This window comes from Schistocerca nitens, chromosome 2 (genome assembly GCF_023898315.1).
Source record: "Schistocerca nitens isolate TAMUIC-IGC-003100 chromosome 2, iqSchNite1.1, whole genome shotgun sequence".
In the NCBI taxonomy this organism is placed as follows: domain Eukaryota; kingdom Metazoa; phylum Arthropoda; class Insecta; order Orthoptera; family Acrididae; genus Schistocerca; species Schistocerca nitens.
Genome location: NC_064615.1, coordinates 1,047,345,590 through 1,047,370,825, shown reverse-complemented (window position 1 = coordinate 1,047,370,825; position 25,236 = coordinate 1,047,345,590). Strand labels below are relative to the sequence as shown.

The window sequence follows — 25,236 nt, the reverse complement described above, 5'->3', positions numbered from 1 at the left end:
ACTGTGAAAAGATAAATTTGTAACAGTAGAGGGAGTGAGTGGACCACAGTGTCATATCTCTTGCTAATTGGCAGTTCTTCTCATAACACTTCACCGTCTTTCTTGAGCTGGTGCATCCACAGTATAAGGCTCTATTATTCCCATGGTCAGCCACAACGTATGTAATAGCACTGTATCGTTTGCCTCTTGTATGTCTACGAAAACGAAATAGACAGTCCACCCTCATCCTATACTGTTTTTTAACACTTGTGTAAGTATGAAAATAACACCTAAACATGACCGACTGGACCCGGAACAGTTTTGGTGTTGTGAATCCTGTTTCTCAAATCAGTTTTTTCAACGGTAGTTTGTAAGCCTAGGCACCGAACACACCCTTCTGCTTCCTACATCAAACACAGAAAGTACAATTGCCTTCTTCCATTAAAAAGACAGATACTCGCAGTTTAAGACAGTAGGAGATAATAATCTATACTCTCTCCAATCCACCGATGACCATGTGATAACTGCCAAAAATAGAGATGATTCTGGTTATATGCTGAGAAAACTACAGCAAGTGAGGTGTGTTGTGTCAACTACTGCGGGAGTCAGCACCGACACAAACAAGGAAAGAGAGAAGTTGCGATGGCCGGTGGCAGGAATGCAAAATAATATGTACAGGGTGTATCAAAAATGACCGGTATATTTGAAACGGCAATAAAAACTAAACGAGCAGCGATAGAAATACACCGTTTGTTGCAATATGCTTGGGACAACAGTACATTTTCAGGCGGACAAACTTTCGAAATTACAGTAGTTACAATTTTCAACAACAGATGGCGCTGCAAGTGATGTGAAAGATATAGAAGACAACGCAGTCTGTGGGTGCGCCATTCTGTACGTCGTCTTTCTGCTGTAAGCGTGTGCTGTTCACAACGTGCAAGTGTACTGTAGACAACATGGTTTATTCCTTAGAACAGAGGATTTTCTGGTGTTGGAATTCCACCGCCTAGAACACAGTGTTGTTGCAACAAGACGAAGTTTTCAACGGAGGTTTAATGTAACCAAAGGACCGAAAAGCGATACAATAAAGGATCTGTTTGAAAAATTTCAACGGACTGCGAACGTGACGGATGAACGTGCTGGAAAGGTAGGGCGACCGCGTACGGCAACCACAGAGGGCACCGCGCAGCTAGTGCAGCAGGTGATCCAACAGCGGCCTCGGGTTTCCGTTCGCCGTGTTGCAGCTGCGGTCCAAATGACGCCAACGTCCACGTATCGTCTCATGCGCCAGAGTTTACACCTCTATCCATACAAAATTCAAACGCGGCAACCCCTCAGCGCCGCTACCATTGCTGCACGAGAGACATTCGCTAACGATATAGTGCACAGGATTGATGACTGCGATATGCATGTGGGCAGCATTTGGTTTACTGACGAAGCTTATTTTTACCTGGACGGCTTCGTCAATAAACAGAACTGGCGCATATGGGGAACCGAAAAGCCCCATGTTGCAGTCCCATCGTCCCTGCATCCTCAAAAAGTACTGGTCTGGGCCGCCATTTCTTCCAAAGGAATCATTGGCCCATTTTTCAGATCCGAAACGATTACTGCATCACGCTATCTGGACATTCTTCGTGAATTTGTGGCGGTACAAACTGCCTTAGACGACACTGCGAACACCTCGTGGTTTATGCAAGATGGTGCCCGGCCACATCGCACGGCCGACGTCTTTAATTTCCTGAATGAATATTTCGATGATCGTGTGATTGCTTTGGGCTATCCGAAACATACAGGAGGCGGCGTGGATTGGCCTCCCTATTCGCCAGACATGAACCCCTGTGACTTCTTTCTGTGGGGACACTTGAAAGACCAGGTGTACCGCCAGAATCCAGAAACAATTGAACAGCTGAAGCAGTACATCTCATCTGCATGTGAAGCCATTCCGCCAGACACGTTGTCAAAGGTTTCGGGTAATTTCATTCAGAGACTACGCCATATTATTGCTACGCATGGTGGATATGTGGAAAATATCGTACTATAGTGTTTCCCAGACCGCAGCGCCATCTGTTGTTGAAAATTGTAACTACTGTAATTTCGAAAGTTTGTCTGCCTGAAAATGTACTGTTGTCCCAAGCATATTGCAACAAACGGTGTATTTCTATCGCTGCTCGTTTAGTTTTTATTGCCGTTTCAAATATACCGGTCATTTTTGAAACACCCTGTATGTGCAGACATACACTTGCAGATTAATAGAACTCGTTATTCCTAAAAAAGAAAGAAACATTTTCTCGTTACAAAGTGGCTTGATATGCTTCGTTGCCGCCTACATGCAATTACATGTACACTCTATGGCTGCTCGCAAAACGCAGCCAAAGTATTGTCTTCCTACTACTCCCTGCTGATGCTCTCGAAGTCTGCGACTAAACAGTGCTCCACCAGCGATGAGCGGCTGGTTATGTCAGTGTGGTAGGAAACTGGAAATTTGTGGTAAGTTCCTATGGGAGCAAACTGCTTACACACTACTTAATGCCCGAGGGAGGACTCGGACCTCCGACAGGGGGAGCAGCGCGAACCGTGGCAAGGCGCCTCATACGTCGCGGCTACCCGGCGATCCAGTAATAGTAAAAAAGGTAAGGAACAGTTTTGGGTTATTGCAGATAACGGCTGAGGGCCACGACGACGACACATTCTATGTTTCGTCGAAGTAATCAGAAAATCACTTTTAATAAGCAGCAATTAAATTTGTATGCGAAGATTGGGAAAGAGAATTAATTTCAAAGGTAAGATTTCATTTGTTATCATTAAGCAAGAGATACAAATGCTAAGGGAAGGTTTCATAGGTTATTGTAAAAGGGAAGGTTGCGTAACAAAAGAGATATAGAGGAGACGGTGTGCGACTGCTACGGTCGCAGGTTCGAATCCTGCCTCGGGCATGGATGTGTGTGATGTCCTTAGGTTAGTTAGGTTTAAGTAGTTCTAAGTTCTAGGGGACTAATGACCACAGCAGTTGAGTCCCATAGTGCTCAGAGCCATTTGAACCATTTTTAGAGGAGACGGTTATTGCGTAACACAAAAGAGAATAGAGGAAAAGGGAAGGTTTCAAAAGAGATATAGAGGAGACGGGAAGGTTATCATTAGCAAAAGGGATATAGAGGAGACGGGAAGGTTTCACTAAGAGGAGACGGGAAGTTTTCAACGTTAAGTTGTCGCATCTGTCTGCAACATTTCAGAAGCAGAATTCGGTCGACACAAACGTTTCCTCTTCAACATACCATGCCTTTCGTTCAAGTATATTCAGTGGTCTTGTATGAAAAGAAGTGCGTTGCCTGGAGCAACAAAAAATAGAAAAAGTGTTTGAAGAAAGAAGTGTTTCTGTTAGCACGCATTCGTTTGCAAGCAGGTTCTCAGAGATACTTCCACGATTCTGTTTACGAAGCTAATGGAAGGATAAATATTTAATTCCCTCAGTTTTGGGAACTCAGTAATTCGACAGACATGTATAGCATACACGATGAGAAAGCTGAGTCCCGCTACAGGACTGGCTACCCCTTCAGTGAGGATGTCGAATGGTAAAAAAGTGTGTGCTTCATTGTGTATTTATAATACACACTGCTTTATTATTTAATGATGTTCCTTAAGGAAACTTTTTTATCTCCAAAATACATACTGAAATTTCGTTTAGAAACACAAGCCCATCATAACTTTCCTGGAGAAATCTTTTGAACTTCTTCTTCTCTAGTTACAGAGTAGCCATTAAATTACTTTTACGCTTTCTCCAGTTCTCCATCTGTCAGTTTATGCTTTCCTCTCTTCTGCTCATAAATTTCTTCCCTAATTTTCGGAACTGTTTTCTCTTTCCAGCTCTTGATTTTGTTTCTCTATTCCGTTCTATCTTTAATATTTTGCTAATTTATGCCAGTTTCTTCTAGGTATTCGTGCAGCTTCCCAAGGCAAGTGATTTTGCCTTTCAACTTTTCAAAATTCTGTGTAATTTTGAAGGTAATTGAAGGTAAAATCTTCTAGGCTGTTAAGCCACATTATGTTTCTCTTCGGTTTCCTCTTACACAATCGTTTCGACTCCATTGCTTGGATCTGCTTCATAATCTTTTGATGTTCCCAGTTAGCTGTTTCGTCAGTATGCTGCTCCTCATTCTTTTGATGTGTCTCTAGAACATTAGTCTATGTTCCCTAACTGCGAGTGTATTTTTTATTCTACCTGATAGCGTACTTCGGTGCCACTTCTCAATTTAAATGTTTATATTCAGTTATGTTTCCTAATCTCTTCTTCGCAATATTTTTTCCTTTTTCCTAAGTTCCAGGTGGTCGAATTATTGTCTTGTAATGATGAACCTTTACATTCATAGAGAATCATCTTTTAATTATAAACATCCTTTGTCAAGTGAAATGGTAATCTCTTCGTGCAATATTGTTTCCCGATTTCCTATTAGTCTTAAAATTGGTGTTTATGATGCATGTGTGCATTCTTGTCGAATTACTCTTTTGTAATGGCGAATCTTTGCAGTCAAAGAGAATGATTTTTTTAATTATAAACACTCTTTGTTAAATGAAATGGTAAGTATTATTTCGTAATTTTGCTCTGGCGTCTTCTTTTTCCCATCCATTAGTTTGGTTGACTTCTCCTCCGAACCGAAATTTTCCTGTTCTCTTGATATTTAATTAATGAAAAGATCAACATCACTGCAACTCATCCATCACACACGCCAAACGACTGGACAGGAACATTAGACTTTCGAGGAACCCCTTCATTCTGAATGCGCGGAACTTCGGTCATAGCCACGGGTGGAAGCATAACCGCGCAAAAACACAATTGCTTAGGTATTTTAACCACCTGTGGCAGACTTAAGCTAACCTTACAGACAACACACTATCGGCTAGCCCTCCTATCACTGCAGATCTTACTGCCACCACAAACTGTGCTCAAACACCCCACAAACGACGACAGTGAAGCCGAACACACACATACAAAACCCACACGATATTCTACAATAAGCGAAAGATATGATCGGATTGACCTCTCAAGTGACGAAATTGACGTATTACAGGAACGCAGACACTGACGCTAGCCCAGGAGACATCGTCGGTGTGTAGCAACAACGGTAACTAACACATCCTTGCACTCGCGCATGAAATACCGGTGCTAGAGCATAAATTCGCTTATATCCCTGTTACCCGTCAAGAACGTCCCAGAGGTTTCTCTCCCACAGCGCTTGCTGTGGTACTTTTCCCTCCCTGCCCTAAAAACCGCTGTTTTTCAACCGCTCTCTACCAGCTGTCTCCTAACTGGGACCGTATTAGTGAGTGATCGTGCCAAGACGTATGGACATCATCACAGTCCCGCTTCCTGTTACCCCTCTAAAGAAATATTGACCTATTCACAAACGTGACCCTAGAAGTTTTTGTGGTGGTCATCACAAAAGTACGGGCGTGGAAGGCTCTACTTCTTTTCGGTGACTGTTTGTTACTTAACAAAACAACATTATAAATTTAAAAAATATTCTTGTAAATAAAGCATCACGTAGTTTACTGATTTTTCGTAACTAGCCAAACCTAACCAACTCCACATGGTGCACTTTAAATAACTGTGCAGCTCCACAGAACTTCGTTGAATATTACTGACTGTCTGTAAATAAAGAGCAAAACATCCTCTGCGAGATGCATCGCTTCTATGAAATTGTCGCACAGGTCCAGACTGATTAGTGTAGCTCACAGATGATAACCTGCGAGTTTCCCTGCGCCTGTCAGTAAAAGTAATCTTTGGTCAAGATGTCAACTTTTGTTGTTATTTTGCCTTTAAATTGTTAAATAATGTGGTTACTTCGTAATAAAACCACGAAACAAGATTTAAAATTTATGTCAGTATTCAATGGAGGGCAGTTTTCAATTAAATATGCCAATGACCTTGTAGCTCTAGTGCAAATGATTTCTTCTGTATTCTTTAACACTTCCTCGACCTGAATGACTGTTCGCAGTACTTCTCGAGCTCTTTTGTTTGACGTTAACTGTCTTCGTTACTGTACCACTCTTTCGTTAACTTTAGAAACACCTTGCAAACGTTTTGTGACATAACAGGCGCATGTTCACCTTCTGTTACACAGCAACTTCCACTTTATTTCTTTATTTGGGGTTTATGATATTCCACTTCTCAATCAACGAACTTTGCCTGGTACTGCTTGGAAGTGATATTAATGCCTTTCATTAAATTGCACTTGTTATTTAGGTCTGTAAAATGCATGTGACATCCTAAAAGCAGTCTGTTTCAAATGAGTCGTTAGTATTCCACGTTTCAAATTTAAAAGTTTGCATATTTTTATGGGGTTCTGATAAAATTACGCGACTACTTGTCACAAAATTAAATTTAAGAATAAAGAAAAAAAGAGAACACTTGGGAGAGGATATAATTACAAGCGAACTGCAGATGTACAAATGTTAAGTTTTTGGGAATACAGGTCGTTCATTCAAAGCCTCAGTTATTTCCACTTCCGCAGATAACCGTCTTCCTTCTGCTGTATGAGAGAACGTAGCTACAAACATGGGATGACAAAGAACATGTCTCAACAGCATTTGAATGGTGTTATTTTAGAGTTACAGCAGACGAGATGCATAATGAATACAGCTACATCTGCAACGACATCAATTGTTTATATTGATTACATGGCTGTAAATACCTCGAACCGTTATTCGTCGCTTCCTTAGCTGTACGACTTGCAAAATGACTCCCTGCACGACGTAATCCCTTACTCTGCCATGCTAATTGTTGCACGAGATTTATCATGGCGACAGCAGAGTATATCGATTTCAACGCTTTTCAGCAACGTTAGGCAAAAGAAGGAATTGTTTGCAAGATTCCTTGTATAGGAGGTACAAAATCCGCTGTAAATCACGATAAGAGTTGTTAATACGGAAGCTTTCAAGGGAGAACAAGTTGATACAGGATTATACCCGTATAATTCTACTTTAATGTTCCATGTGCAATTGCGTTTTGTATGGCAAGATAACTAGTCACGTAGCAATTTCATTGTCGAACTTTTATCAAAGCTAGGTAACAGTATTAGAACACACAGCGCTTCGCAGTAACGCTAAGCGCTGATTCGTCCAACCAATGGAGTAAGTTCTAAACTGGCGAGCAACCGTATTGATATATTCTGGTGACGTCTTGTTTGTTGGCCGTCACGAGTTTCCTGTTGGATGCGTCACACAGTGGGAGGCGCAGTCTGATAACAGTAGGAGTCCTACATGATCTGCAGCTCCAGTGGCGCAATCGGTTAGCGCACGGTACTTATAGGGCAGTCGCCGTGAGCAATGCCGGGGTTGTGAGTTCGAGCCTCACCTGGAGCAAAGTTTTACTTTCGTACGGTGCGTCTAATTTGTCCTTTCGATGTTAGAATTGAAAACTATTTCGGTTTCTGCGCGTTGTACAACTGTATAAATAGTCACGAAGCTGAGTAAATACACTAATTTCATTAACGGCAGGGTCATAGCGATGAACACAGATTTTTAAGGTAACAATTTAATCGCCTTAATGCCTCACTCACGAAGGTATAATTATTGTTTAATTAATAATTAGTGTGATGCTTTTAAATTATGTTACAATTTCTTTATTTACAACTTTTTTCCTCTGTGCGGGGAGACTATCCGATTCATGCGAGTGGTAATACTTCGTGTCTCAAATCCGCTCAAGAAGGAACGGAATTTGACTGATGGACAAGTAAATAGTTGTGTAAGAAATCTTGTGAAGTATGTACGCAATAAAGCAGCTGCTATCGCATATGAGAAGAAAGGGAAAGAGTAATATCATCTACATTAACTAAAGAATAAATATTAGTATTCTCAGAGATCGGCATGAATAAGTGATGCTGTGACAAACGTCCATAAAAGTAGAAATTTAAGTGACAGAATAACTACGTGTACGCTAGCCTGAAGCCTGGTTCTTAATCTTTTAAGCGCTGTTTATTCACAGCCTTTGTGTAAAAATATTCCTTTGGTATTCTATAAAGAGAGCTTTTCATCTCACGATGATTAAAGTGAAGAGCGAATACGGTGGAAGTAGTTTAACTAAGGAAATGTAATTTAATAAATTATTTGGGGATTTCTTTCTTTACCTTATAATTAACTACCATGTTAACTGATGAAAGCTATAGCAACATTTGTAAAAGACTTTGATGATAAACTATTTGTATTGTAATGTAATTAAAATGTAAAGAGATTTGAGTCATCAAAATCACGGGGAATCTTCCTAGAAAAATAGAACTGTATGAACTCAGTTTGAACAGGCGATGGGAGGCCTGAGAGTACCGACCGAGCGCCGTGTCATCATCAGCCTTTAGACGTCACTGGTGCAGATATGGAGGGGAATGTGGTCAGCACCCCACTATCTCGGCTGTGCTCAGTTTTGTGACAGGAACTGCTACTCCTCAGTCAAGTAGCTTCTCAGTCGGCCACACAAGAGCTGAATGGACCCAGACCCGGACAGTGACCCATAGTCAGCACGGATTAAGAAAATATCGTTCTTGTGAAACACAACTAGCTCTTTATATTCATGAAGTAATAAGTGCTATCGACAGGGGATGTCAAATTGATTACATATTTTTAGATTTCCAGAAGGATTTCGACACCGTTCCTCACAAGCGTCTTCCAACCAAACTGCGTGCCTACGGAGTATCGCCTCAGTTGTGCGACTGGATTCGTGATTTCCTGTCAGAAAGGTCACAGTTCGCAGTAATAGACGGAAAGTCATCGAGTGAAACAGAAGTAATATCCGGCGTTCCCCAAGGAAGTGTTATAGGCCCTCTATTGTTCCTGATCTATATTAACGAGATACGAGGTGTGGCTAGAAAAAAACCGGACTAGTACTGGTGAAACAATAAAACGAATGCAATAAGGCTGAAAGTCGCGTGGCCTGTCACGTGACTCTCGTTCCGCCTACTGCTCGAGTTTCATCTGCCTCCTGCACTCAGTCTGCCCGTGGCGTCTGTTTTAAGTAGTTGACGTTTTGTCTGTGCGTCGGAAAATGTTGAGTGTACAGAAAGAACAGCGTGTTAACATCAAATTTTGTTTCAAACTAGGAAAATCTGCAAGTGAAACGTTTGTAATGTTACAACAAGTGTACGGCGATGATTGTTTATCGCGAACACAAGTGTTTGAGTGGTTTAAACGATTTAAAGATGGCCGCGAAGACACCAGTGATGATACTCGCACTGGCAGACCATTGTCAGCAAAAACTGATGCAAACATTGAAAAAATCGGTAAACTTGTTCGACGAGATCGCCGTTTAACAATCAGAGCAGTGTCTGAGTTAACAGGAGTTGACAAGGAAAGTGTTAGGCAGATTCTTCATGAAAGTTTCAACATAAACAAAGTGTGTTCAAAAATGGTTCCAAAGTGTCTCACAATTGAACAGAAGGAACGCCGAAGAATGATTTGTTCTGACATCCTGGAAAACATTGAAAGTGATCCCACCTTCTTACAAAATGTTATTACTTGCGATGAATCGTGGTTTTTTACTTACGATCCCGAAACTAAACGCCAATCGATGCATTGGAAAACTCCTTGTTCTCCACGACAAAAAAAAAGCACGAATGTCAAAATCGAAATTCAAGGCAATGATGATTGTTTTTTTTGACATCAAAGGGATTGTGCACATTGATTGGGTACCAGAGGGACAAACAGTGAATCACCATTACTACATTAGCGTCCTGGCTACCCTACGTGAGCGAGTACGGAGAAAACGGAACGATTTGTGGAGAAAAAAGTCATGGATCCTTCACCAAGACAATGCCCCAGCTCACAGTGCGTTGTCAGTGAAGACGTTTTTGGCAAAACACAACATTCCCATCTTAGATCATCCACCCTACTCACCTGATTTGGCCCCCTGTGACTTTTTTCTTTTCCCTAAAGTCAAGTCAGCTTTGAAAGGAACTAGATTTGAGACTGTTGAAGCAGTAAAAGAAAAAGCGACGGAAGTAATGTATGGACTTACCGAAAATGATCTGCAGCATTGCTATGAACAGTGGAAAATTCGTATGGAGCGGTGTAGAGACCGAGGAGGAGAGTACATTGAAGGAGATAACATGAAATTGTAAATAATTGTAAATAAATGTTTTTTCCAGCATCGGTCCGGTTTTTTTCTAGCCGCACCTCGTAGGAGACAATCTCAGTAGCCGTCTTAGATTGTTTGCAGATGATGCTGTCATTTACCGTCTTGTAAAGTCATCAGATGATCAAAACAAACTGCAAAATGAATTGGGTAAAATATATGTATGGTGCGAAAAGTGGCAATTGACCCTGAATAAAGAAAAGTGTGAAGTTATTCACATGAGTACTAAGAGTTTCATTTCGATTACGCGATAATTCATACAAATCTGAAGGCTGTAAATTCAACTAAATACTTAGGGTTTACAATTACAAATAACCTAAATTGGAAGGATCACATAGATAATATTGGGGGTAGAGCAAACGAAAGACTGCGATTCATTGGCAGAACACTTAGAAGGTGCAACAGGTCTACTAAAGAGACTGCTTACACCACTCTTGTCCGCCGTATTCTGGAGTATTGCTGTGCGGTGTGGGATCCGCATCAGGTGCGGCTGACGGATGACGTCGAAAAAGTACAAAGAAGGGCAGCTCGTTTTGTATTATCGCGAAATAGGGGAGAGAGTGCCACAGACATGATACGTGAATTGGAGTGGCAATCATTAAAACAAAGGCGTTTTTCGTTACGACGGATTATTCTCATGAAATTTCAATCAACAGTTTTCTCCTCCGATTGTGAAAACATTCTGTTGGCACCCACCTACATAGGGAGAAATGATCATCACGATAAAATAAGAGAAATCAGGGCTCGCACAGAAATATTTAAGTACTCGTTCTTCCTGCGTGCCGTTCGAGAGTGGAACGGCAGAGAGACAGCTTGAAGGTGGTTCATTGAACCCTCTGCCAGGCACTTTATTGTGAATAACAGAGTAATCACGTAGATGTAGATGAAGTTGTAGACAACGCTTAACTTTGGTGATCTGACGGGAACCGGTTTTAAAATTGCAGTAAGGCCGTTGGCATAAAAACTATATGCCACGTACTTGAAATGATCGTACGCTACTAATAAAAATATCTTGGTCGTATGATGGTCTGATGAAGTGAAAGAGGTACATTGACTGGGTATCTGGCCTTCAGTCATGTATACAGGGTGTTTCCGTGAGAGCGTTCAAAAATTTAACAGGACATCGAGGATGTCCACTGAAGAACTTGAGGTAGGAAACCTGGGGAAGGAGGAGCCAGCTTGAGGAGATAATAGGAATACAGCAATCACATTACTGTGCACTTTTTAATTTACATTAATTACAGTAAACTGAAAATACCATCATTGACACAATGAACGTACCAATTGTGCTGTATCTTACAAAATGTGCTGAAACTGACGGCCCTCAACCTCAGTGCAAGCATGACATCGGCGAACAAGATTGACTCACCTTGACAAATACCCGTGGTGTGTTTGGAATCACATCTCCGTATCCACTGGGGTCTCATGCACAAGTTACTTTAGATACCCCCAATAGGAAATAATCAAGGCGATTTAGACCAGGTGACCTCACAGGCAACGGAATAGGACCTCTCCTACTAATCCAGCGTCCAGGAAGTACAACATTGAGATGGTTACGGACATCCACACTGAAGAGAGGCGGTGCATCGTCTATTTGCACACACATCCTCTCAAGAAGTGCCAATGGGAAGTTTCCGACAACTCAGCTGGAACTCTTTGCACAAACCTCATGTCCAGGTGGCCATTCAGACGGCCACGTAGAAGATATGACTCGTCCTCTTCGTTTTCTTGCGGGAAATAAAGGATGTACATGTAAATAAACAGCACAGTATGTGTAAACTTGTATGCATGTTAGTTGTAAAAATATGGTTCAAATGGCTCTGAGCACTATGGGACTCAACTGCTGAGGTCATTAGTCCCCTAGAACTTAGAACTAGTTAAACCTAACTAACCTAAGGACATCACAAACATCCATGCCCGAGGCAGGATTCGAACCTGCGACCGTAGCGGTCTTGCGGTTCCAGACTGCAGCGCCTTTAACCGCACGGCCACTTCGGCCGGCCGACCGCAGATTCCCTACCTCAAATTGTTCAATGGAGCATTCTGCATGTGCTGTTACATTTTTGCACGCTCTTACCGAAACAGCATGTGTATAAGGTGTTAAGTAACTTATCTCTTAGGGTTAGTTAGTACATAATGATATGATGCCTGATGTGCTACGAAGATACCTCTGATTGAGATTTTGAAGGAAGTTCAGAATTTTAAATAGCACGTGATATTTGAACTTTCTTTTATTTCCATGAAATTTTGTAAATATGTATACACATATTTGTAGTTGGTAAGTATGTATCATCACACCTACATAGGGAGAAACGATCATCATAATAAAATAAGGGAAATCAGAGCTTGCACTGAAAGATGTAGGTGTTCGTTTTTTACCGCGCCCTGTTCTAGAGTGGAATAATAGAGAATTATTGTAAAGCTGGTTCGGTGAACCGTCTTCCTGGCACTTAAGTGTGATTTGTTGAGTGTCCATGTAGATGTAGATATAGGTGTAGAAGAGTTATTATCTGACACGTGAATATTTGAAAGACCAAAGTCATGGCTTTGAAATGCCAGCTGGGTATAAAAAGAGCAAAAATATATTTGTACTAATATTTCCTGCTTGTTTCTGTGGACAAATAAGTAAATGAGAGGTACTATAAAATTTTATGAACAAGCCTCAAGTAAATGTATTTTGCATGTCGCTGTACTGCAAATTCTCTATCGTAATGTGGGATGTGTAAATCGCGTTTTTCGCTAACTTCTGTTCCGATTGCCCTGCGTTATTTCATCTTGATCTGCATCCATATACTGTATATTCTCTACAAGCCGATGTACGGCGCAATGCGGTTTTCTTTTGTAGGAGTGTGCCACACGCTCTCTTATTCCATTCACTAATGCAGCGAAGGCTGGTTCAAATGGCTCTGAGCACTATGGGACTCAACTGCTAAGGTCATTAGTCCCCTAGAACTTAGAACTAGTTAAACCTAACTAACCTAAGGACATCACAAACATCCATGCCCGAGGCAGGATTCGAACCTGCGACCGTAGCGGTCTTGCGGTTCCAGACTGCAGCGCCTTTAACCGCACGGCCACTTCGGCCTGCAGCGAAGGGGAAATGACTGTACGCCTACGTAAGCGCTCGAATTTCTGTGATACTTTTCTCGCGATACCTACGCTAGATATGCGATGGACTCTGTTGTTTCGATGTACGTTGATCCATTATGGACCATGGGACAACGGCTGGCATGTATTTCTTGATGCAATAATTTACCAACAGCCGTATGTATTGTAGAAATTTAGTTTATGAACTTCTTATGTGCTACCAGTTTCGGCATTACATTGATGCCAATCTTCAGGCTCCACACGTCATAGTCGTAAAATCGCTATACACAGACTGCCAGTCTGTGTCGCCCTATTGAACGATCTCGTTCGACTTAGTGAGGTGTTGATAATGACGAGTTTGTCGCCTTGAAGTCATTCTTGCCTAACATCAACTCACGACGTCCAATCTCAAAGGTAACTAACGCTCACGAGCGTTGCAGCATGCTTTTAAAACGAACCTGATTTGCATCCTCACAGAGGCGCTACTAGTGCCACTAATACACGACTGGTGCGAAATTTGAGCAGACAGTCTTTTCGATGTAGAAACACGCCTAGCAACTGTCGTTTACGTCGTACAACTCCTTCTCGGTGTTTCGATTTTTTTCCGCCAGGTTGTACTACTTTAATTACGTAATGTAAACTTATTTTCTTTTCTGCACACAATCAATTTCTGGACATCTGTTATGTCTAAGTGGAATACTGCTATCTAGTTTACATTTTCAACAACATTGCGTATTTGTTCTTAAGCAATTTCTGTAATGTTTTTTGCTATAATTCATTGCTGGAGCAAATGTAATTTCGATGTATTGCTCACGCGCTGCCTGCGACAGAAAATATCTTTGCTGCAATAGAGTCGCAGGTCAGAGCAGTCTCGGCAGTAGTTACAATCGCTAGCTGCTACACAGTGTAACCTTCCTGTATAAAAATAAAAATGATAATTTTTATTAATATCTTAACTCATGAAAACTGATAAATTTTGACGTAAGCAGCGCTACGCCATGGACCTGTGAAATGAATCTAAATATGTGCGTGAGAAATAAACTGAAAAATTCTGACCTCACGATGGTGTCGCCGGATAACGCAGTCTATATATCTGCTCGTAAATGGCAGAGCTTAGTGCAATGCTGGCCTATCTACTAATACCGGACAACATTTCTCTGAGAACTGAATTATTAGAAAAACTGACTTTGCTTATTGATATAGCTGCACAGCTGGTCTTCTGATTACTAAAGAACACATACGTAACTATGATCTGAGAAAATTTCTGAAATATTTAAATTTAAATAAATGACTGGATCGGGACTGGTAATGACTAAAGGCAAAATTTTTCCTTCCTTTTTTTATTGACTTGTAAAAATTATATTCTGAAAATCCTTTACGTTATTGATAAAGATCTGCACTCCATTATATGAAAAATTGAATATTACAAATCTGGGTCAACTGGTGCTAACGAATTACAAAAAGATTGAAACAAATTCATATTAACATCTCAGACAAGTGACTTAACTACGCGCATGCCAGTAAAAATAATAAAATTTACCTTGCAATACAGGCTACGAACTGTGCTGTACCAGCGACAGACTACAACTGACCTGTAGCAGTGAGCGATTGCAACGACTGCCGAGACTGCTCTGACCTGCGACTCTATTGCAGCAAAGATATATTCTGTCGCAGGCAGCGCGCGGGCAATACATCGAAATTACATTTGCTCCAGCAGTGTGGCGAACACTTTACATCATTAAGGGAAAAGGTGCAACTGCAAGTCTCTTTTTTTTTTTTGCTGTTATTTAAACAAGATCACGGTCTATGTTTTTCCGAAGTGAATTTTTATTTAGTATTATCGTGATCCACCATGATCTCTTTATTTTTTCACAGTTCGGATTAAGATAAAATTTATGGCATTAACCGCTAGTGGATAGATCAGAGCTTTGTCACGAGAACTGAAATAATTCTTAGATCATTAATGTAAAACTTAATAAAGTTTTTTAATAGCTTTCTATTGTGCACGCTGGTGTCAAGTATTGCATGTACAGTTCATTCAGACTAATTTTACAGATAGTCCAGTCATATTTATGTAGCACCACTGTAATGTGCGTCGGTTAATTTTCACATGAATGAAGTTCGTATGATTACAATTATGCATTATTCGTGCTGAGTACGTATTGATAACGTTTCCAAATGTTCACATCTGTGAATCATTGCATATTTAAGGAGAGTTCTAAGCTACTGCTTCTTGTGTTCCACGTTAGATACATAGACAGTGGTCTTATAAAGTCCCGCTGCCATTTCAGAAAATCATAACTTGGAAACTATTAGAGATGGAGCATCGTGGTTTGTTGAAAAACGGTTAGCAAATCTCCAAGTTGTTTACGGTTGTGCCAGAATTTCATTCTGTGCCCCATTCGTCGCCCGTTGGACATCAAAGCGATATTCGAGTTCTGCCCACGTAGGGGCCATCATTTCAGCCTCAACAATTCTGATTACTTAATTGAGACTTGCATGAAATGTAGCAGTGTCACTGACTGGTGTTGTATACGCTCGATCCTTGATGTCACCCTACAGAAAGAAGCCTAATGGGAAATTGGGAGAGAGCGTGGGCTATGCGATGAGACCATCGCGACCTATCCACCTCTCAGCAAATGTGTAATTCACGACGTTCAGTATGTTCAAGCTGCAGTGTGTGGATGAATTATCATGCTGGAAGATGACTGACGGGCGCAGAACCTTTTCCTCTCTAAATCAGAGATCATTTTAGAGTGGAAATGTCCTCCGACACGCTTGCAGTTTCATTAAATAGTATGGGAGGGAAAATTAACTTCTGAAAGATAACACCTTCGGGTTTCAAAGACTGTTGAAACGTGGTAAAGCGGACGCGCAACATTAAGGGTTCCGGAAGCTTTATTAAAATTGTTTCTGTTAAGGGGCTGGATGTTGTGGAAATTCAAGAAGAGCACAATCATGTGGAAGTATCTTGTGACAAAATTCAGAGGCAAAAAATAATTTATAATCTGAAGAGAAAAGTCACGGAAGATATTTCTGGAGACCATAAAAGCTATTTTGCAGTCGGTTAAAAGGAGAAGATATGCAAGAGATAAAAATCAGATATGTCGACACCTTTCGTAAATCTATATACAAAGCTAGGGGCAAATTTCTGCCGAAATTTCCGACGGGTGTTGAAGAGGTTCATGATGTTATCAACACGTTAAATGTGGAAACTGCAGCCGGGGCAAATTCATTACAAGAAAATAATACCGAGAAAAAAGTTGTAATATTTTGTGAATCTGAAAACCTTAAAATACTCAGTATGCCACAATATATAATGACGTAACATTCCAGTGTTGCATAAAGTTTTTTTCAGTTTTTTGCGATACTCGGGCTAGTTAGTGGACAGTACAACCCAACGACTTTTTTCTTTATTGAACGACAAGAAAACTTTCAGTTGTCGATTAATGATCTAGGTCTGAAATTTTCACCGTGAAAGACGTTTTCAGACTTTGCACACCATGCGAATCATACAGTCAACCAGTTGCACGTCGCTGTCAAAGAACTGTGACTGACGCCCGAACAACAGGGACTTCAATGCATTGAGAATGGCTAGCTACTAGCCGAAATCTTGAATTGCATAATAAAATCTAAAAAGGACGACTGATTGCTGCACTCTATAATTTATAAGTCACTTACAGTCGCTAGTGCATCGTCTTTCCGAATGGAAGGTAACCTGAATATTCGCAACGTTAACTCGTCTTATGTTTAGTCCCATCAGTGTGATGACTTTCATGATGTCTGCCATAGAGAGCCTGTTCCGAGACGGGCCGGTGTGGCCGAGCGGTTCTAGATGCTTCAGTCTGGAACTGCGCGACCTCTACGATCGCAGGTTCGAATCCTGCCTCGGGTATGGATGTGTGTGATGTCCTTAGGTTAGTTAGGTTTAAGTAGATGACCTCAGATAAGTCCCATAGTGCTCAGAGCCATTGGAACCATTTGAACCTGTTCCGAGGCATTGTTCTGCACTGCAAGGCACACGGACAACCATTTTCTCACAGCTCAGTTCTGGTGTATTGCGTTTGTTCATAAGCAGTGAACGCGCGGCTGCTAACGAGGAAATGTGGCAACGACGAACGAATTCGCATTATGTACACAACCACGTTCCTACATTAACACAAAAGGAACATCCATACTGACTAATGGTTTTGTAATTTGGAAATATGCTCTTTTGTTGAGTGTACATACCAAATATTTTTCTTTTTAAATATAGCCTATGTCCGTCCGAACGTTTATTAGAGTATCGCGTAAAAATGTGAGGTAAATTGGTCAAGAACTTTTCGAGATACCTGGTAACAACGGTAAATCTCGATTTGTCTTCATCTAGTAACACAGATTTTAAATACAAAATAAATTTAAAAAACTGTAGCATTTTTCAATTCGAAGGCTTATTGCTGTATCGTGCAAAAACCTGAAGTAAATTGGTCAAGTACTTGTGTCGAATTTCGCTAGCAATGCTTCCCATTTACATAGTCAATATATACCGGTAGTTATAGAACATACATAGTAAAAAATGTAGCTTGTGTGAGACAGAAATGTTATTAGAGGATCGTGAAAAAATCTGAAGTAAATCGGTCAACGTTAAACTACGACTTGTCTTCATATAGTAGTACAGATTTGGATTGTTCTACATCTACATCTACGTGATTGCTCTGCTATTCACTTCAAGCTGTCTCTCTACCGTTCCACTCTCGAACGACGCGCGGGAAAAACGAGCAATTAAATTTTTCTGTGAGAGCCCTGATATATCTTATTTTATTGTGTTGATCATTTCTCCCTGTGTAGTGGGGAATGTTTTCGCAATCGGAGAAGAAAACTGGTGATTGAAATTTCATGAGAAGACACCGTCGCAACGAAAAACGCCTTTGTTTTAATGATTGCCACTCCAGTTCACGTATCATGTCTGTGGCACTATCTCCCCTACTTCGCGATAGTACAAAACGAGCTGCCCTTCTTTGTACTTTTATGTCATCCGTCAGTCCCATCTGATGCGGATCTCACACCGCACAGCAATACTCCAGAATAGAGCGGACAAGCGCGGTGTAAGCAGTCTCTTTAGTAGACTTGTTCCACCTTTTAAGTGTTCGGCCGATGAATCCCAGTCTTTTGGCTCTACCCAGAACATTATCTATGTGATCGTTCTAATTTAGGTTATTTGTAATTGTAATCCCTAAGTATTTAGCTTAATTTACAGCCTTCATATTTGTGTGACCTATCGCGTAATCGAAATTTAGCAGATTTCTTTTAGTACTCATGTGAATAAATTCACACTTTTCTTTATTCAGCCACTTTTCGCACCTTACTGATATCTTATCTAAAACATTATGCAATTCGATTTGATCATCTGATGACTTTACAAGACGGTAAATGGCAGCATCATCTGCAAACAATTTAAGACGGCTACTGAGATTGTCTCCTATGTCGTTAATATAGATCAGGAACAATAGAGGGCCTATAACAATTCCTTGGGGAACGCTGGATATTACTTCTGTTTTACTCCATGACTTTCCGTCTATTACTACGAACTGTGACATTTCTGACAGGAAATCGCGAATCCAGTAGCACAACTGAGGCGATATTCCGTAGGCAGTTTGGTTGGAAGACGCTTGTGAGGAACGGCATTGTTTTTTCTTTTACCTTTTTTACATGAAACTACCTCCACAAAAGTGAAAAAGCCTTTGATACCCCACCATTAAAACGTACGCCGCAAAACGCGAATCTACAACCTTTCAGATGCAAAATAAGTGAGATTTGGTTGCTGTCGCTGCGGGAACAGCTGAGCTTGGTGTCGGTGTGCTGCTGTTCTACTGCACCAAGCGAACCTGCGGAGGAGGTGCGTATCGGCCAGCTCTTCATCAGTAAACCTGCTGCGTACCGTTGATCTACATCTACATCTACATTTATACTCCGCAAGCCAACCAACGGTGTGTGGCGGAGGGCACTTTACGTGCCACTGTCATTACTTCCCTTTCCTGTTCCAGTCGCGTATGGTTCGCGGGAAGAACGACTGTCTGAAAGCCTCCGTGCGCGCTCTAATCTCTCTAATTTTACATTCGTGATCTCCTCGGGAGGTATAAGTAGGGGGAAGCAATATATTCGATACCGCATCCAGAAACGCACCCTCTCGAAACCTGGCCAGCAAGCTACACCGCGATGCAGAGCGCCTCTCTTGCAGAGTCTGCCACATGAGTTTGTTAAACATTTCCGTAACACTATCACGGTTACCAAATAACCCTGTGACGAAACGCGCCGCTCTTCTTTGGATCTTCTCTATCTCCGCCGTCAACCCGACCTGGTACGGATCCCACACTGATGAGCAATACTCAAGTATAGGTTGAACGAGTGTTTTGTAAGCCACCTCCTTTGTTGATGGACTACATTTTCTATGGACTCTCCCAATGAATCTCAACCTGGTACCCGCCTTACCAACAATTAATTTTATATGATCATTCCACTTCAAATCGTTCCGGACGCATACTCCCAAATATTTTACAGAAGTAACTGCTACCAGTGTTTGTTCCGCTATATAATCATACAATAAAGGATCCTTCTTTCTATGTATTCGCAATACATTACATTTGTCTATGTTAAGGGTCAGTTGCCACTCCCTGCACCAAGTGCCTATCCGCTGCAGATCTTCCTGCATTTCGTTACAATTTTCTAATGCTGCAACTTCTCTGTATAATACAGCATCATCCGCGAAAAGCCGCATGGAACTTCCGACACTATCTACTAGGTCATTTATATATATTGTGAAAAGCAACGTACCACTGACACTTTCGGGAACACCCTTCACATCACAATACTCAAAAAATATCTCTGAACAATCTTCGATATTTTGTCGGTCGAGATCGAGCCTACCATGTGGATCTTCTTCTTCTACTACTTGCTGGTCTCAACCCGTGTCTTCGCAGTGTTGGCGTGATATTTCGGATTTGCCATTTTTAGGACAGTGGCTGGCCGGATACTCTTCCCGACCGCCAAGACCGAATTCTTTTCGTAGTTTGGACATTTATTTTCAGATTTAATGTAAAAATACCTGTCAACACATGCGATTTCTTTCTAGAAGGGGCGATGCAAAATTTTTCGTTTGAGGGCGTTGCTGCAGCGTATATGCAACGTAGAGACTCCGATGCGGGTATATAAGCACCAACATGTGTGGCGCTCATATCTTTCCGACGCTCGTGCGCTAAATGCTGTAGTGTGAACAAAAACGACGTTACTAGCAATTGCGTCCAAACACGACCAACGTGCTATTTGTGTTTTCTCTGCTACTGAGGGGCAAGCACTAGTAGACATCTATTGGAGAGTGAAAAATGTATGTAGGACAGCATGTCTGTCGAAAACCACCGTTGTGGAGTGGTGCGCTAAGTTACGTGATGTTTGCGATTCGAACGGAAAGATTTTGGTGTATATTGCAGTTTTAAACATGGCTGTTACTCAGAAACCGTATTCTAGTTTCAATATAGGATTATACAGCCAACCGGCTGCAAATAACTGTTAGGTATATTTACCTAGGTTTCGACACCTACTAAGGGTGTCTTCATCAGAATGAACCTTTTGATAAACCGTAAAATGACATAGCGAAAAAGCAATGATCAGAAATTAGAATAGCTATGCTCAAGTAAAAATAAAACAAAACGTTCCAGTCTTTGTTCCTGGCTAGCTGCCTAAGGATAACATTGTGCATATTTAGCTCTAGCACTAGTGTAAACAACCTCTGGTCATTCATGTGCTACAATAACCAAACAGTCGCTTTTTTGTATTTTGATGCGCTGTATGATACTATTAAGTAATTTTGAAGACACCGGAAGATCTTCATCAGACGACGATGTTACAGGAACGGTATATCGATCTCGTGCAGCTAGACAATAGTCTCTTGGTGATGATGGAAATAACATAAATTTAGTTAACGAATTATTTATAAAACCAAAAGATCAGTGCATTTTGGATTACTTACGTTGCACTGTCTGTGGTACTCATGGAAAATTCGTAATACTTATTTGGTTTCACAGAAAACAAACTATGAACAAAAGTACAAAGAATTTATTTTTCGCTTCCAAAACACTGTACATTAAAATATAGAATACGTCAACTGTAATAAAATGTAAAGTTTAAATATGTTTTACCCAATAAAAAGCTACACGGATGGCCTTACAATTAGCTAGCTGTAAATCCGGCGGGGTACAACTTGTACTGACATGCAAACCAAAACATCGTTGTAAATGCTATCGCGACTTGCACTAACTCCTTTGACAGGTTTTGGCACGTCACTAGTTGGTCGTCCGTTTGGACATTGAAACGCGTACGTTTCATATGTAATCATTACCAGCGATGGCGAGACACGACAGAATCTCTGACCAGAGAGTTATTTATCGTTGCTAGTCTGCGCTTGACCACGCGAGTCGACAGTTGGAGAGTAGTAGCAGTCTGGAGCAGTTGTGTGTAGCGAGTCGGCAGAAGTTGCGAGTTGCACTCTGTCTGTAGTAGAAGTCGGCAGTAGTTGTAGCGAGTGGACGGTTGTACTGAGCGGGCGTCGGCATGCGTCCGCGGTGTGCTCTGCCCACGAGTCTGGTCAGGAATGTGGTGGACGATATGTATATTATTGTAGAAGATAATGAAGCAGCATTGCGCTCAGCTAATAACGTATGTTAATTGTAATTAATTTGTTCAAAAAAATGCCCCAATAATAATTTTTGCGCACATCTAGTAATGTATGGTAATTGTAATTAATTTGTTCAAAAAATGCCCCAATAATAATTTTTGCGCACATGTTGTAATGTATGGTAATTGTAATTAATTTGTTCAACAAATGCCCCAATAATAATTTTTTTATAAAGTAAATCTTTTAAAGAAAAGTAATTGTTTCAATTTAAAGAATTTTTCCACTCTTTTGAAGAAAAAGTATTCATTTCAATTTAAAGAATATTTCCTATGAATTTCCTCCAAGAATCAAAATTAAATATAGGCCAGCATTGCACGGAGCTGTGCCGAAAAATAAGAGCAGATATGTATGCATTTTTTTACTGAGGTAAGAATTTTGGTTTTTCTATTCAGGTTTAATTATTTCACAGGGCCGTAGGTCAGCGCTGCTGTCCTTATAAAATTTGTCAGGTTTAATTATTGCTGTTGAGTTGTTACATTCTGTTCATGGTTCATTATTTAATTAATGTTATTGTGGGTTTGTGATCAATCTTCATCCCTTAACGATATTTTGTGGGGAGTTTACATTTGCGCATTTTTTATTCTTTAATTTTGCAAGGAGGTTACGCTTGGCACATTTTATTATTCAGTTAATATTGACAAACTATTATTGCGGGGAGGTTACACTTGGCGACATGCGGACCAGGATCGTATTTTTTTGAGAATCTTCTGATAAGTAGTCAGATATCTGCTCTTATTTACTTAGTATAATTAGCATTTGGCGCAACGCTTTTACTAACTTTGTCACTTTCTTCCACAGATCATCGGCAATTTGTTGCTCTTTGTTGTAATAGTGTTTGTTGGATTTTGCATTGTCTTTGTTTCATTTGTGAATAATTGTGATTAGTGTAAAAATGCCGCGAAAAACCGTTAACAGTACATCGCGAGGTATAGTGAGTGAAATAACCGACTTAAACAACTTGATCGATAGTAATTGTGACACACAATGTAATGATGACAATCCTCCATTTAGTGACAATCAGTGTGTACCGATCACCAATGTTGATTTTGATCCTAGTGATGAACAGACAAATTCAATTGTGTTGTCTGTTAATCTAACGACAATTGATGACGCGGGGCGTTCTGTTGCAATGAGCGCTGCCCAGCTCAACACAACCGGTTTGCAAAATTCACGTGACGAACAGACAAATTTTTCTAATGAAAATGAACAGTATAATCAGAGTACGACAAATTTATTTAATTCCGAGGTAGTGACTAACAGTGCACATCCGATTGGGAAACATTTTCAAGAATCACAGAATAACCAAATGGTTACACAAAACGTGACAATTGCAGATACGCCATCAAACAGCACAGAAAATAGAGTAGGTAATATTGGCTTGGATCAAATTATGGCACTATTGCTACAACGAGTTAATGAAATTAATGAAAAATACGACGAACTTAGTGAAATAATTAATGAAAGTTTCAAACTGACGAATGGAAAACATGACAACCTTCACGAACAGAACAAACAAGTTAGTGAACAGATTACAGCCATTAACGTGCAACGTGATGAAACTAAAGAACAATTACGTGACGAAATTGAGGTTTGTGCGAATAACGGTAGTGAAGAAATTAGATCTGTTGCACGTGAATTAAGTAATACAGATGCAGCCGCAACAGAATCACATAGAGACGAAATTAATGCAGTCACTGAACAATGTTCTAAAAACGCAACACAGATACACGACGAGTTTAATTTAAAATCACCAGAACTGTCAAACACACTGGATACGGAAGTCGATGAGAAATTTGCGCAACAGATCGGCCAAATTGACGAAAGTATTAAAGTAACAGAAATGAAAAATGTTTCAGTTACTAACGCGTCACAGCGTGCGGCACATTCCGAACGTTTGTCGCACTCGTATAGTCAGTGTCACTTAAGCAATCTACAGAGACTACGCGACTTGAAATCTGAAAAACTGCGCGACTTAAAATCCGAAAAGCTACGCGAATTAAAATCCGAAAAGATACAGACAAACAGATTCTTATGTAATCATGAACCTGTTCACACATTCAGTGATGAGAACGTTGATTATAAGCAATTTGTATCTGTAAAAAAATGTAAGGAATTTAATAATGACAGAGCACAGGTACACGCTTTGAACTGGATACGTCGATTTATTTTTGTACTTTCACTGCCTTTGCGTGTGATGCAGAAATTAGCTTTGGACTGGGTACAACACTTGATTTTGAATTTTCACCGGCATTGCCTATAACGCAAAAGCTAAAATTTATTTGTAGCGCGTAATTGACCTCAGGGGATTCATTACGCTTTAATGAATATGTGCCGTAGCGTGCATAGGGCCCCGAGCTGTAGTAGTGCTGTTTCATCTTTAGTTTTCTGCACTGCTGCCTTCTCTTCTACTATCCTTTATATATATCAAAACAGCTCTTTAACTATTGCTCTACCTAGGATTAAGAAATGAGTAAAGAAAACCTGATACGACAAGTTATACCGAAAGTGACATTTTTTCATTAGACGCTCGAGAAATGACAACCACGATAATTTTTATAACAGAAAAATTTTTTTAATCATCAGTATGCATAGCATTTTCAGCAATCGTCAAAATAATCAGCAGTCGCAAACACATTTTGGTAATAATAGAGGCTTTTCCCCACAACAGCAACAAAACCAGCCGGTTAGCATACCTAACCAACAATGTAATGCACAAGGTCAACCAAGCTTTAATGTTTCGCAGCGTGCACGAATAGTCTCAGCTCCAACAAATAGTAACGCACGCCTGCAAGGAAATAACTACGTACAGAAAACACAGTATTTTAATTCCTATCGCTATGCGCCGTATAGAAATGAGTATCACGACAGACGTAAAAATAATGAGCACAATTTTCAGCGTACATTTAATAACAGTCGATCTTATGAGCAGCAAGAACATCAGCAACAACATATTATCATGAATGAACCAGACAGTAGGTATCATCCAGAGCGTAATACGTCAGGAAGAAATAACAGAACAGTACAAATAGTGGAAATGCCGCAACATCCTCCTGAAAATAATAACACGTCAGATAGAATTTGAACAGATACTGTACAGGTCGCATCTTCCAGTTACGCAAGCAATACCTTTGACACGCAGAATCTTGTTCACGAGAATGTTATTAGAAACATGCTTTGTTGAATGCACCACTTTTATCACACCCAGATCTTACCAGAAATTTTTCCATTGCCACAGACAGTTCTAACACCGCTTTAGGCGTACATATTTTCCAGGAAATTGAAGAAGAGGGCTCTACAGTAATTAAGAACATCGCTTTTGCAAGTCGCATTCTGTCACCTGCTGAACGAA

General features: G+C 40.5%; 1 protein-coding gene and 1 non-coding gene across 2 annotated transcripts in view; both read left to right on the top strand.

Annotated features, from left to right (window-relative positions):
• Window positions 1-25,236, top strand: part of LOC126235526 (uncharacterized) — a 124,453-nt gene that overhangs the window by 61,889 nt on the left and 37,328 nt on the right. The gene's annotated exons all lie outside the window — the stretch shown is intronic.
• On the top strand, window positions 7,244-7,335 carry Trnai-uau (transfer RNA isoleucine (anticodon UAU)). The gene is given in 2 exon segments: window positions 7,244-7,281; window positions 7,300-7,335. It is a non-coding gene; the product is annotated as a tRNA-Ile (tRNA).